Genomic DNA, 10650 nt, shown 5'->3' on the forward strand with positions numbered 1-10650 from the left:
TCTGAAACTGCCCCATTCTTTTCAACAGCCTTTCTTTCCTCCAGTTAATTTACTGAGCAGCAAACAATAGACTCCTGCTTGCAGGGCCAGAAGTGGATAGAGAACTCAGCAATCAGCAAGTTTGCCGTTCTCCTGCCTTTCACACTCTCAGAAACATTTCCCAAATATTCTACACATGACACCTATTTATTTTTTTTAATTCATTAAAAACAACTCATTACTAGAGACCTGATCATCTTTTAACTGTAGCTTGGTTTCTCCAAATGGTGCAGATCATGTCCTCTATGGATGGCCTCTTCCTGGGTTGGATGGCTCTGATTCATGTCTCTCTTCTATTTTCCCACAATATCTATAATTGTATTGTGTGTGTGCAATACTACAACACTGTCAGCTCTTCAAGAGCCAGAATGGTGACTTACCTTCTTTCTATCAGCCTATGGCACATATTCTATAAACATTTGTTCAATCAAAGTCAATTAGGCAGTACCATGTTCAAACTCCTTGCAAGTAAAGTACATTTCTCCTATCTGGATAGATCCTTGCTGAAGCTTTCATTTCTCTCTGGATCAATGTTTTGGCCCTTCCAGTGCACAAGCCAGCAGTCAGGGGCCTCCACTTCCCTTAGCTCCCTACCCCCAAGGCTTCACATCATAGCTAGGAGAACACTGTGACAACAATGTAGGGTGTATATAGCAGAAGCCAGAGGTCTGAACCAGTCCTCTGGATTATATCCCCCATCCATCCCCATCTCTAAGGGCCAGACAGAACTGTCTGGGAAAGCCTACAGATACAGAGGGCAAAACCTTGGTGGCCTGACACTCCCTGCCTCTTGCTCCTCTGCAGGCAGATCCCTGAAAGTCAGAGCTCTTGGCCTGGGCCTCCCAGACAGCAATCTGCAGGCAGCTGCTGGGGTCATTGTCTCAGCCTCTTCAAGTTGTGAATGCTGAGTCTATAGAGACCGAAACACAAACAGTGCCCACAGTGCCTCTCAGGAGGGAAAGGCCGCCTGGCCTTGCCAGAGCCATTGACTGTGCAAATAGCAAGACTGGAGATGGATGTAGGAAAGCTGGTTGGAGCAATTGAAAAGAGGGGGAATCTTTCTCCCCATACTGCTCAGTGCCAGTAGGAGCTGTGGATGTGTGCTAAAGGCCAGCAGATGGTCAGAAAAGAGGCGTGGTGAGTTCTCCTGAGGATAATGCCTCATCGTGAGCCATGTATCTAGCCAAACTCAGGAATAGAGAGTTGAGGACGTCACTGGGTACAGAATAGGAGCAAGAGGCTGGAGAGAGAAGTCATCAGGTAGGCAGGTCTAGTGGAAAGGGACAACTGGAGTGTGGTGAATAATGACTTGCTGTGTGATACAGGGCAATCTACTGCTCCGTTTGGTCTTGGGTTTCATAGCTGTTATTTGAAGTTAAGTTAAAGCTATTTTCAAATACTCAAACACCTCCCAAGTGTTCTACACATCACATCTGTTTATTTTAATACATTAAAAATGTCTAGTAAAGAGAATTGAGGCATCATGTTATGTTTGTCCCCATCTTCTGAAGTAGGCCTTTGTAGTCATGTCAAACACGTAGGGATATCTTCTCAATGCCACTTTCCCACGTTCTATACTCCAACATGGAATGAGGCTCTTGCCCAGCTAGGCCATGGGACAGTGCACAGGCCTAAGGACCGGTAATGCTTTCCCCTAGGTATGCTGCATGTCATTACAAATGATGGGCAAAGGCGAAGGATTAGACCCAAGCTTCTGGGCCCTCCTAGACCTGCCAACACTTTTCCTATTGTGCTTGTCCTGTGCACACTACTATTTCAGTATGGGACAGCACCTCCTAACTGTAGCCAGGCATTTGCCCTTCTTCTTCTGGAGGTTGACTCTCAGAACAGTGCCAACTGACTAGCTCTAAAACAGTGTCCTTCTTTACTCCTAAGAGTTGAGGGTATCAAAACCCCAAACACGGCAAAGTCAGAATTCAAATCTCAACTCTCATATTTAAATGCCAACCATAAACAATGCTTATGGCCTCACTGCCAAGGCTCCCATGGATTTTGCTTTTTCCATATTCCACTGAGTATCCAGATCTTATATTCTAAGCCCACACATTTTCTTTAAGTAAGATCTTGCCTTTTCAGAAAATTCCAAATAAATAGAGAAAATTGGGGGTGAGGGGTACGTGAATTAATTCAAAACATCCCTGGCTTCATTCTGCTCTAGACTTTTAAAATAATGTTTCCAGTTGGCAGCAGTCATCATTTTTTCTAACTCCCTTAACACCCTTTTCCTCAGCCTAGCTCTAGAAACACAGGCAAGTGAAAGCTCTTGAACATTACAAAAAACCTATCACAAACAGACGGAGAAGGTGCTAAGTAGGAGGGAGGAGTCAGCTCACCAGAGAGTCAGGCATGCTCTCATCTCCCTCCTGCTCCAAGGGAACAAATGGAGTTATGGAGAAGGTCAGCAGGTGAGAAACCCTCAGGAAGGGTGCAAAAAGTGTGAAGGGAAGTCCTTTGTTCTTCCTCTGTTCTTACGTGGCAGGAGCTGCATGTGACACCACACTCTTCCCGGCCATCTGTCTGGCTCTTAGTAGGCTTCACACACATCCTCTATGTGAGGCTTCCTGGTGGCTTCTAGCTACACATGTGGTTTATATTAGTCTATAAGAACTTGAGTTGGAAACCTGGAAGGATAAGTACTTCATTCTTCTGAGTAAACCTGGGGGTGTTGCCTGGTGCTGTAGGTTTCTGTCACTGACAGTGAAAGGACAAATTAGGAACCTCCAGACAGGTTGAGGCTGAGGGTCAGCCATCCTATCCTAGGTCTATGGACACCCTTAGAAACAGCGGCAGACTCGAAGCAAGGATGCAGAGTGGGGCCCTGCTGGCTCAGGATGGATCTCCTGTCTACAGATGGGGAAACCGTCTGGGTTCTACTAAGAACTGGTCTTCCAGGGAGTTCAGAAACTAGGCTCTTCTCCAATTTTTGTTCCTTGGGACAAAATGTGAGGAAGGGGAAGCAGACATGGGGGACAGGCAGGGAAAGTGGGAGGTCAGAGGCCAGTGTAATATTTACCCAGCTCAGTGGAGGCCTTTCACTTTTAGAAGCAGGAAACAACTTCAAAGCTGTAACATCCCCTTGCTACTTTACCAGCAGGCTGCTCCTCTGTCTCCACAGGCAGGCAAGGCTATAATGGATCAAAACTAAGAAAGAGGCCAAGGTACCAGCTGCAATCCAAGGCCTGGCCTTCAGAGGCTCTTCACAATTATCAGGCCCCTCTTCAAGATACCCATCCATATACCCACACAGATGCTCCAGGGCATAACTGCAAAGGCTTCTCAGGTCTTTTGAAGCTCAGGCCTGTTCCTAGTCTGGAACACCCCAGTGCAAGATCCTCTTACCTAGGATTCAGGAAGAGTTCTATTTCCCATGATGGAATGAGAGTCCTCAAGAGAGCTGACATCTGCCTCCTTTTAACTTCCCTCTGCTGGCCCTCCTTGGCCTTCATCTCAGGATTCTAGACACTCAGATTGAAATAGGGATGAGCATAACATTTCCCAGTGAACCACACTAGTGTCCACATCTCCAGCTCTAGGATATTGGGAAGGAATGCCAAAAGAAAACCTCTTCAGACTTTGCTCCAGGAAAACGGTGCTGTAGGAAATGGTTAATAAGAAACAACTCCAGGGCTGCTAGCCTAAATCCCATGGGAGAAGGGTAAAGGGTAAGGATGACACTAAGAGGTAGTCAGATGGCCCCTCTGAACAGGGCCCTGGATCTCTCAGGCACCCACCAGTTTCTCCCAGGAATCTACCTTGCAGTGAATGACAAAGGGTACAAGCGCTGAGCGACACCCTTCCTTCCTGTTCTCTGAACCCCTGCCCTGCCGTCTCTGACTGGGGGTATGTGGCTCTTGCAGTTCTCTCCCACAGCTCCAGATGCTGTGGTTGTGGTTCCTTGAAGGTAGAAATGTCTGCTCTTCTATCCTTGGGCTGTGAGTTACCACACTCTTGGCAGTACACAAGTGATCGATCTCTATCTATTTAAACCCGAATGGATTCCAATTCCTGCTTTCAGCATCTGCATGGTTCACCATAAGGGGCAGAACAGTAGCTCCACGACTCAAGTAATGTTCTCTTAACACCCAAAGGAGAAGCCAAAGCTGCAAGATAGGCTGTCTAAGCACAAAACAGAAAGTCTGTGAGTCTGAGTCCTCACAAAGGGTAGAGAAGGGCAGAAGTAGGTCTGCCAGAAGGCCTGATGCTCAAGGCTCATAGAGCCTCTGGGGGATGTGGGTCTCTCTCTCTCTCTCTCCCTCTGTCTCTCTGTCTCTGTCTCTTTGTTTCTGTCTCTGTCTCTCTCTCTTTCTGTGTACATGTTGGGGGTCATAGAGGGGAGACAGTCATTTAACATATATTCAATCTGTGCCCCAGGGCCCCTCCCTACCTTTGTTCTGAAAGACAAGTTGAACTTTTCTCTCATCCTGAAAGTAATTTGAGGCAAGGAAAAGCAGGATTATACTTTCATAACACAACACATTTATCTTATTTTGCTTCTTTTTTTCCTGTCCTCTCTCCCCTCCACTCTTGACCCTAGGTAAGTTTGAGCCAGAGGGAAGCTGAGATTAAATATCAGGGGATGGTATCAGATCTGGAGAGACACTGATCTCTGGTTCCCTGCCCATCCCCAAACTTCAATATTTTTCTATCCTCTGTTGGACAGTTATTATCTCAGTGGATGAGAGAAGCCTCTGCGCTCTGTACATGTTCTCTCTCAATATTATCCTCTGTTGAAATGAAAGGGGGAATAAGAATTCAGAGACAGGCTCCCAGGGAGAATACGAAGACAAAGATTAAGTCAGTGATATAACGTTGACATGCATTTAGTTCCTGAAAGGTCTTTTTTAAAAAGTCTCCTCCAGAGCAGTGTTGCCACTGCTGAGACTGGCTGGAAATCCACATTAGGGAGTGAGAAGAAGGGAAGGCCTGTGACAGGAACTTGGGGATGGGCCAAACTTTACTTGCTGATAAAAAAAAATAAAGAGAGAGAGAGAGAGAGAGAGAGAGAGAGAGAGAGAGAGAATCTCTTGGTGAGGCAGCAGGATTGCCTGCTGTTTTGAGCATACACTCCTTTCCCTGGCCACCCAGACATGAACTGTGTGGGTCAAGCCTCTCTCACCCCCTTCACCCAGATAAGTCCTATGGGGCTGGCCTCTCATACACATACACACACACACACACACACACACACACACACACACACACACACACACACGCCCCTCCTGTGAGGCTAGCTTTCCCTGCAAGCCTGGTAAACACTGCTTAATAAAGCCCACCCTTACCCCTTGGCCTTTTTTCTCCTCTGATCCCACCCCTCTGTGTCAAACAGAGGTGAAAAGTTCCAGTTCTGCCCTCTGCCATTCCAGTTGTAGTCTATAGGTAGTGATGGTTGGGAGTTTCTAAAATAGTCCTCCCCCCCCCCCCCCCGCTCCAAAAAAAAAAAAAAAAAGCACAAAAGCCAGTGTTTCAGGACAAGTGTGGTTTTCAAGAGTTCCCTCTAGTGGAGATAACCTGCTACTTCTCCTTCCTGGAGCCCAGAGCCTCAGGCTCTGAGCCCACTGAAGGAGCCTGTGCCTGAGGCTCAGTTGTCGGCTCTCAGCTCAGGTCTTGGCTCTCCCACCTCAGTACACTGTCAGTCTCTATCATTATCTTCCCTCTGTCTCCTGTCTCTCTGTTTATCTGAAACAGTGTCTACATCATGACTTCTATTATCACCACACGTGAGCCTTCATGCCTGTGTCTTGAGCCGCACTTTCCATCCTCCTGCTTTTCTCTGGACTTCAGCAAGGCAGCTCTGAGGGGCCAAGTGCTTTGGAAAGACCTCCTATCGAGTGGATTAACCTCAGATTTCCAAAAACAGCACTACAGGTCAGAGGCATTCAGAATCTCTTAGTGAACCATGCTTCGGTAGGAAGAACCTGAGGCTTTGTCCAAATTTCCTCTTCTACCTGCTGCTACCCCATTTCCAAGCAAACTCTGGCCTAATGGGTTGATCTATACTTCCAAAGCTATCTGTGCCCAATTTGCCTGGAGTCCTGTGTGAAGCCAGTCCTTCTTATCAGTTCGCCCAGCCTTTGCCTGCTTCTCAGTCTCTGACTGCACCCTGCCATGTGAGCAGCTTGCACAGCTTGGGCAAAGGGACAGATAAAGGAGAGGGGAGTGCTTGAAGAAGGAAAGGATGAGCAGGTGGGACAGGTACCATGCCAGGGGCTGTAGGAAGACAGCAGGGAGGGGTAACCCCAACCATTCTGCTGGGAGAAGAGAGACATCTGGAGAACACCTGCTGGTTCTCAGGGTTTCCCAGAGACATCCTGCCACCCAGATAAGGGACATGGCCAGACTAAGTCAGGTTAATGGTTAACCAGCTGCTGGAGCAGGGAACTTTCTGGAAGAGCTCAATTGTAAGCTATTTTCTTACCACCTTCCCTTCCTTCTCTCACTTTATACTTGAACTCCATAGGGACCTTGATCTGCAACAAAGAATATTCTCACCTCTATTCTTGCTTTCCAATTCAAGATGGAGCAGTGTAAAGTTGAATTGAGGTTCCATGTGCCCAGATGCCAGGGAATAGAGCCCAAAAGAGTTTGGGGGCTGAGCAGAGGAGAGAAGGTGGCCCCTTCAGATCAGCCATCCCCCACAGGCATCTTAGGACCAGCTGTTTGACCCCGGGAGGAACTGCCTTTCTTTTTGTCTCCATGGGGGTTCACCTTTAGAAATGACAAAAAAAAGCAGGGGATGGCACACCCACTCCTCATTTACTCTAATCAGGCATGAAATCTTTGTAACTATGTGAAAAAAAAAACTGTTTCCCATAAAGGAGTCAGTTCCATTCATCATTGTTTGAACTGAGCATATGTGATGGGGAGAAACAGAACACTCACATAGAATGAATTGATAACAGACAGCCCTGGGGGAGGGGTAGTTGTGGGGGAAGGGGTGGTGTTGGGGTGCTGTATATATGATCTATAAAAACTCCATCCAGCACCTCAAAGCCTGCTTCTCTTGCTTCCCTGTGGGCAGTCCTGGGTTATTCTAGCTAACAGACTGTAACACAATGCTCCTGTCTCTTTATGATCTGCATGGGGTTGGGAGGGGGGTTGGCTCTGTGCTTCTTGCCTCTCCATTTGCTATGATGGACAGAAGTATATTGTACCCTAGTCTTTCTGTGCAGAGACAGCTGTGTAGCAATGCAGGAAGACAGCTGGGGAGAGGGGTCTGGAAACAGGAATTGCCTCCCCCACATCAAATCCTGTATCTTACAGAGGCAATCAGAAAGCAAGGTGGAACAGAAACCATACAGCTCTACAAACAGTGATGACTCCAGCACCACAAATATTTCATATTGCCTGCGCTGGCAAGCTTAAAGCTCCTGCCAGCTGCTGTCCTGTGTATTTAAGCATGTCACTGGCTTCCCCTCCTGCTCCTGTGTTTTCTTGTAACATGCCCATGAAATAAAGATTAGCTGAATAATCAGGAGTATTTGTAATAGGCCTGGGAGAGGGGCCTAGTAGAGACTGTTCTTTGAGGATTCTTAACCTTATTCTGAGCACAGAACTCCTGCAAAACAGATGCTGAACTTAAGCATCTGCCACATCTGCAACTTCTCTTGGTCAAAAATGTTGGAGGGCAATCCTTCATTGGCGTCTGGAGATGGGGAGACAACATTCAGAGATGCTCTGACAGGGACCAGCATTTCTTGGGATGGTATGGCTTTCAGAGACAGTCATATGATATCACTGTCTGTTCTTCCTTTAGACTTAGGCCAAAAGGTGTAGGTAGAGTTTCAGTCCCACAAAAAGGTAAGCAGCTCTTCACTCCCACTTGGATTCAGGGTGTGAGGGTCCCCTGTCCCTATGCCCTGCCAATGAAACGGGTGCAGCTGAGACTTCCTGATAGAGGAAATGATCTAAGACTTTGTCAGTTCTGGGCTTAGCACTCTTTAGCAGAGTCTTCCCTGTACATGGGCCAAAAGCCACATCCTTTTAATTGCTTTTCAAGACTATTTGCCCCCATCCTAATGCAGTTTTCTTAGGACAGTAAGAGAATAGAGAGGGCAATCTGTCTTTATAGCCCCTCCTTTATCAACAGGTTTCTGGACAGGATTAACTGAGAAAGAGGAGACAGATTCTTTAGGTATTCTTTAGGTAATACTAGCTAGTGGCAGCAGAGGCAAGTTGCAGGATGGGTGGGGACATAGCACTAAGGGAGATGATGACAGGTAGAAGACAGACAGGAAAACAACCTCCTGGGGTGTGGGACAGATTCCACTCTGCCTCCTTGGTTCCCTGCCCTCTCTCAATTTTCCACCCCTAGGCCCCCCAGCAGAGATCACAGGTAATTACTTCCAACTATGCTCTGTGAGAAGTGAGAAGAGAAGTTAATGAATTCTTCTATCTTCCTGCCTGGAGGTCAGAGGATAGAGAGCTGCCAGCAACTCTAGGAGCTTTCTGGGGTGATTGCACAAATAGTTGTGCATTTCAATTAGGAACAGCTGAATTCCTCCAGCCAGGGCTAAGATCTTCTGGGGATACTGGTGCTCACTGGAAGGCCCCAACATTCAGAGCTGGTCCAGAGGGAAGAGTGAAGTTTCAAGATCTGGAAAGAGGCTCGATATGACAGGCCTGCTATTGTATGGAATGGCAGAGAGCTGAACCTGACTCTAGTTCTCTTGAAAGTGGCCAGCCCAGTCCTACCTGTCGTCCACCCCAGATAGTCAACTGTATAGACCTGGTCCACTGCAACGATGGATGTGTCTCAAAATGTCTAATCCTCCACAGATGAGCCTTCAGAAGACATCTGGTAGCCCCACTCCCCAAACTCATCCGCCTCTGTCTGTTCTGCATATGGGTGGCTAGGGAGCTATGTTGTCTATGGTCTTGGTTCTCTACAGAACTGAACATTCTTGCCCTCAACAACTATGAGCTCTCCTTTTCAGACTGTGGTGATTGACCCGGTATCCCAAGTTCCTCCCACCTCCCTCCTCTCCCTCTTAGCTCTGCCTGAGCTGTTTGAAGAGGTAGCTCCTCCTAGGGCAAGGGTCATGTTAAACGGGTGGACATTTTTGAGGTCCCTAGAATGACAGTTTCAGGGGACTCTTTTTGACCACTCAGATCAAGATGAACGTTTAGGAAGACTACCTGTGAGTAAAAGAAGCTAGAATTTTCTAAGACCCTATCACTTCGTGAGGTGGGGCAAAGAAGAGAACACTGAGGAAAATGAGCTTTAAGGAGCCTCTTGGACTCTGGACAAACTCCCACTTCAAACCAAGGGGGCCGGGCCCCAGCTGGGCACTATGCCATGGGGGATGGGGATAGGAACATTTAACCACAGTGCTTCCAAAACGCTCTCAGGGCTTCCCAGAACCCGCGCAAATGATGCTTTCTCCTTCCCAATTCCCAGTCCACTGGACCACTGGAACCGCCAGCGGCCACCCGGGACTACAGCGCTGGGTGAACGCCCCCTAACCGGCCTCTGGCCACAGTCGCCCCAGGCTGTCTCGCTAAGGCTACTGAGGCCCTCTCTGGGCTCCAACCATGGGACAACCTCACCACCCGGGCGCTCCCCAGAGCTGCAGACCGCCGGCAGGTGCGCGTTGGAAGCGCGCCACGGAGCGCCAGAACCACCCGAGCCTCTGGAGTCGATGGCCCGGAAGCCCGAGCAAGAGACCATAGCTGCCAAAGTGGCGGATCACGCGCGGAGACTCGCCGCCACAGCCTAGCCGTGGCGGGGGCCGGGACCCCAAGGGGACCTGAGGAGGCTGCGCCGAAGAAGCCGCCGCGGGCGCGCGCTCAGGGAGAGGGCGGAAGGCTCCGCTTACCAGCTCGGCGGCGTCTGTCTGTCCTTGCGTCTCCTCTTCGTCTGACTCGGCTGGCGGCTGCCCAGGGCAGCGCGCGCCCAGTCCCTGCCTGACCCGAGTCAGACGAACAGCCAGGTCCACAAGCAACCTAAGATCATTAAAATCCACGGCCCGCGCTGGCCGCCTGCCTGTATTCCTGTGGTGGCCCTCGATTAGGTCCGCGCGTCTTCGCCCCGGTCGCCTGCGCGCAGGGACCCGGACGCGAAGGGGCGTGGGGTCCGTCAGGGTCCCTCCGGGGAGGCGCAAAGCCGGCTGTCTTCAGGTTTCCCCGGCGCGACTTTCCGGGCTGCTCTGACATCAGCGATCCCGCGCTTCCTTCCCTTCTGCTCCCGGCCCGCTCGGCCCTATTTTCTCCGGGAACGGCTGCCAGCTCTGTCTGGAACCGGGCTGTACGCTCCCCGCAGCTCCGCGGCTCACGAGTCCCCCGGATCTGATCGCTAGTCCTCGGCTGAAGGATCCCAGCAGCTGCGCCCGCCGCCCCCGCTCAGCTCTGCGCGGACAGTGCTGCGCGCGGCGCGGCTCGGCTCGGCTCGGCTCTGGTGGCGGCGCCCTCAGCCGGCCTCCTATATTACCGCGCAGCTCATTATCATAGAGGCCGTGTTAACCCCCTCCCCGCCCACGGGCCCCGCCCGCGCAGACCGAATCCCCCAGCCTGTCCACTCAAGAACCGGGCTGAGCTTCGGTGCTCTGGGCTTTCACCTCGCTCAGCGGACACTGTCAGTAATCAAAGGGCCAG

At 49.8% G+C, this 10650-nt stretch overlaps 1 protein-coding gene across 2 annotated transcripts in view; it reads right to left on the reverse strand.

Annotated features, from left to right (window-relative positions):
• The window catches only part of Plxna2 (plexin A2), a 201244-nt gene extending 190806 nt beyond the window's left edge, over window positions 1-10438 (reverse strand). For both annotated transcript variants that reach the window (XR_004946163.1, XM_036202014.1), the window contains exon 1: window positions 9876-10438. The gene's annotated coding sequence lies outside the window, so the exon portion shown is untranslated. The remainder of the gene's footprint in view (window positions 1-9875) is intronic.
• Between the last annotated feature and the right edge of the window lie 212 nt (window positions 10439-10650).

Source organism: Onychomys torridus, chromosome 11, assembly GCF_903995425.1.
Source record: "Onychomys torridus chromosome 11, mOncTor1.1, whole genome shotgun sequence".
Taxonomy (NCBI): domain Eukaryota; kingdom Metazoa; phylum Chordata; class Mammalia; order Rodentia; family Cricetidae; genus Onychomys; species Onychomys torridus.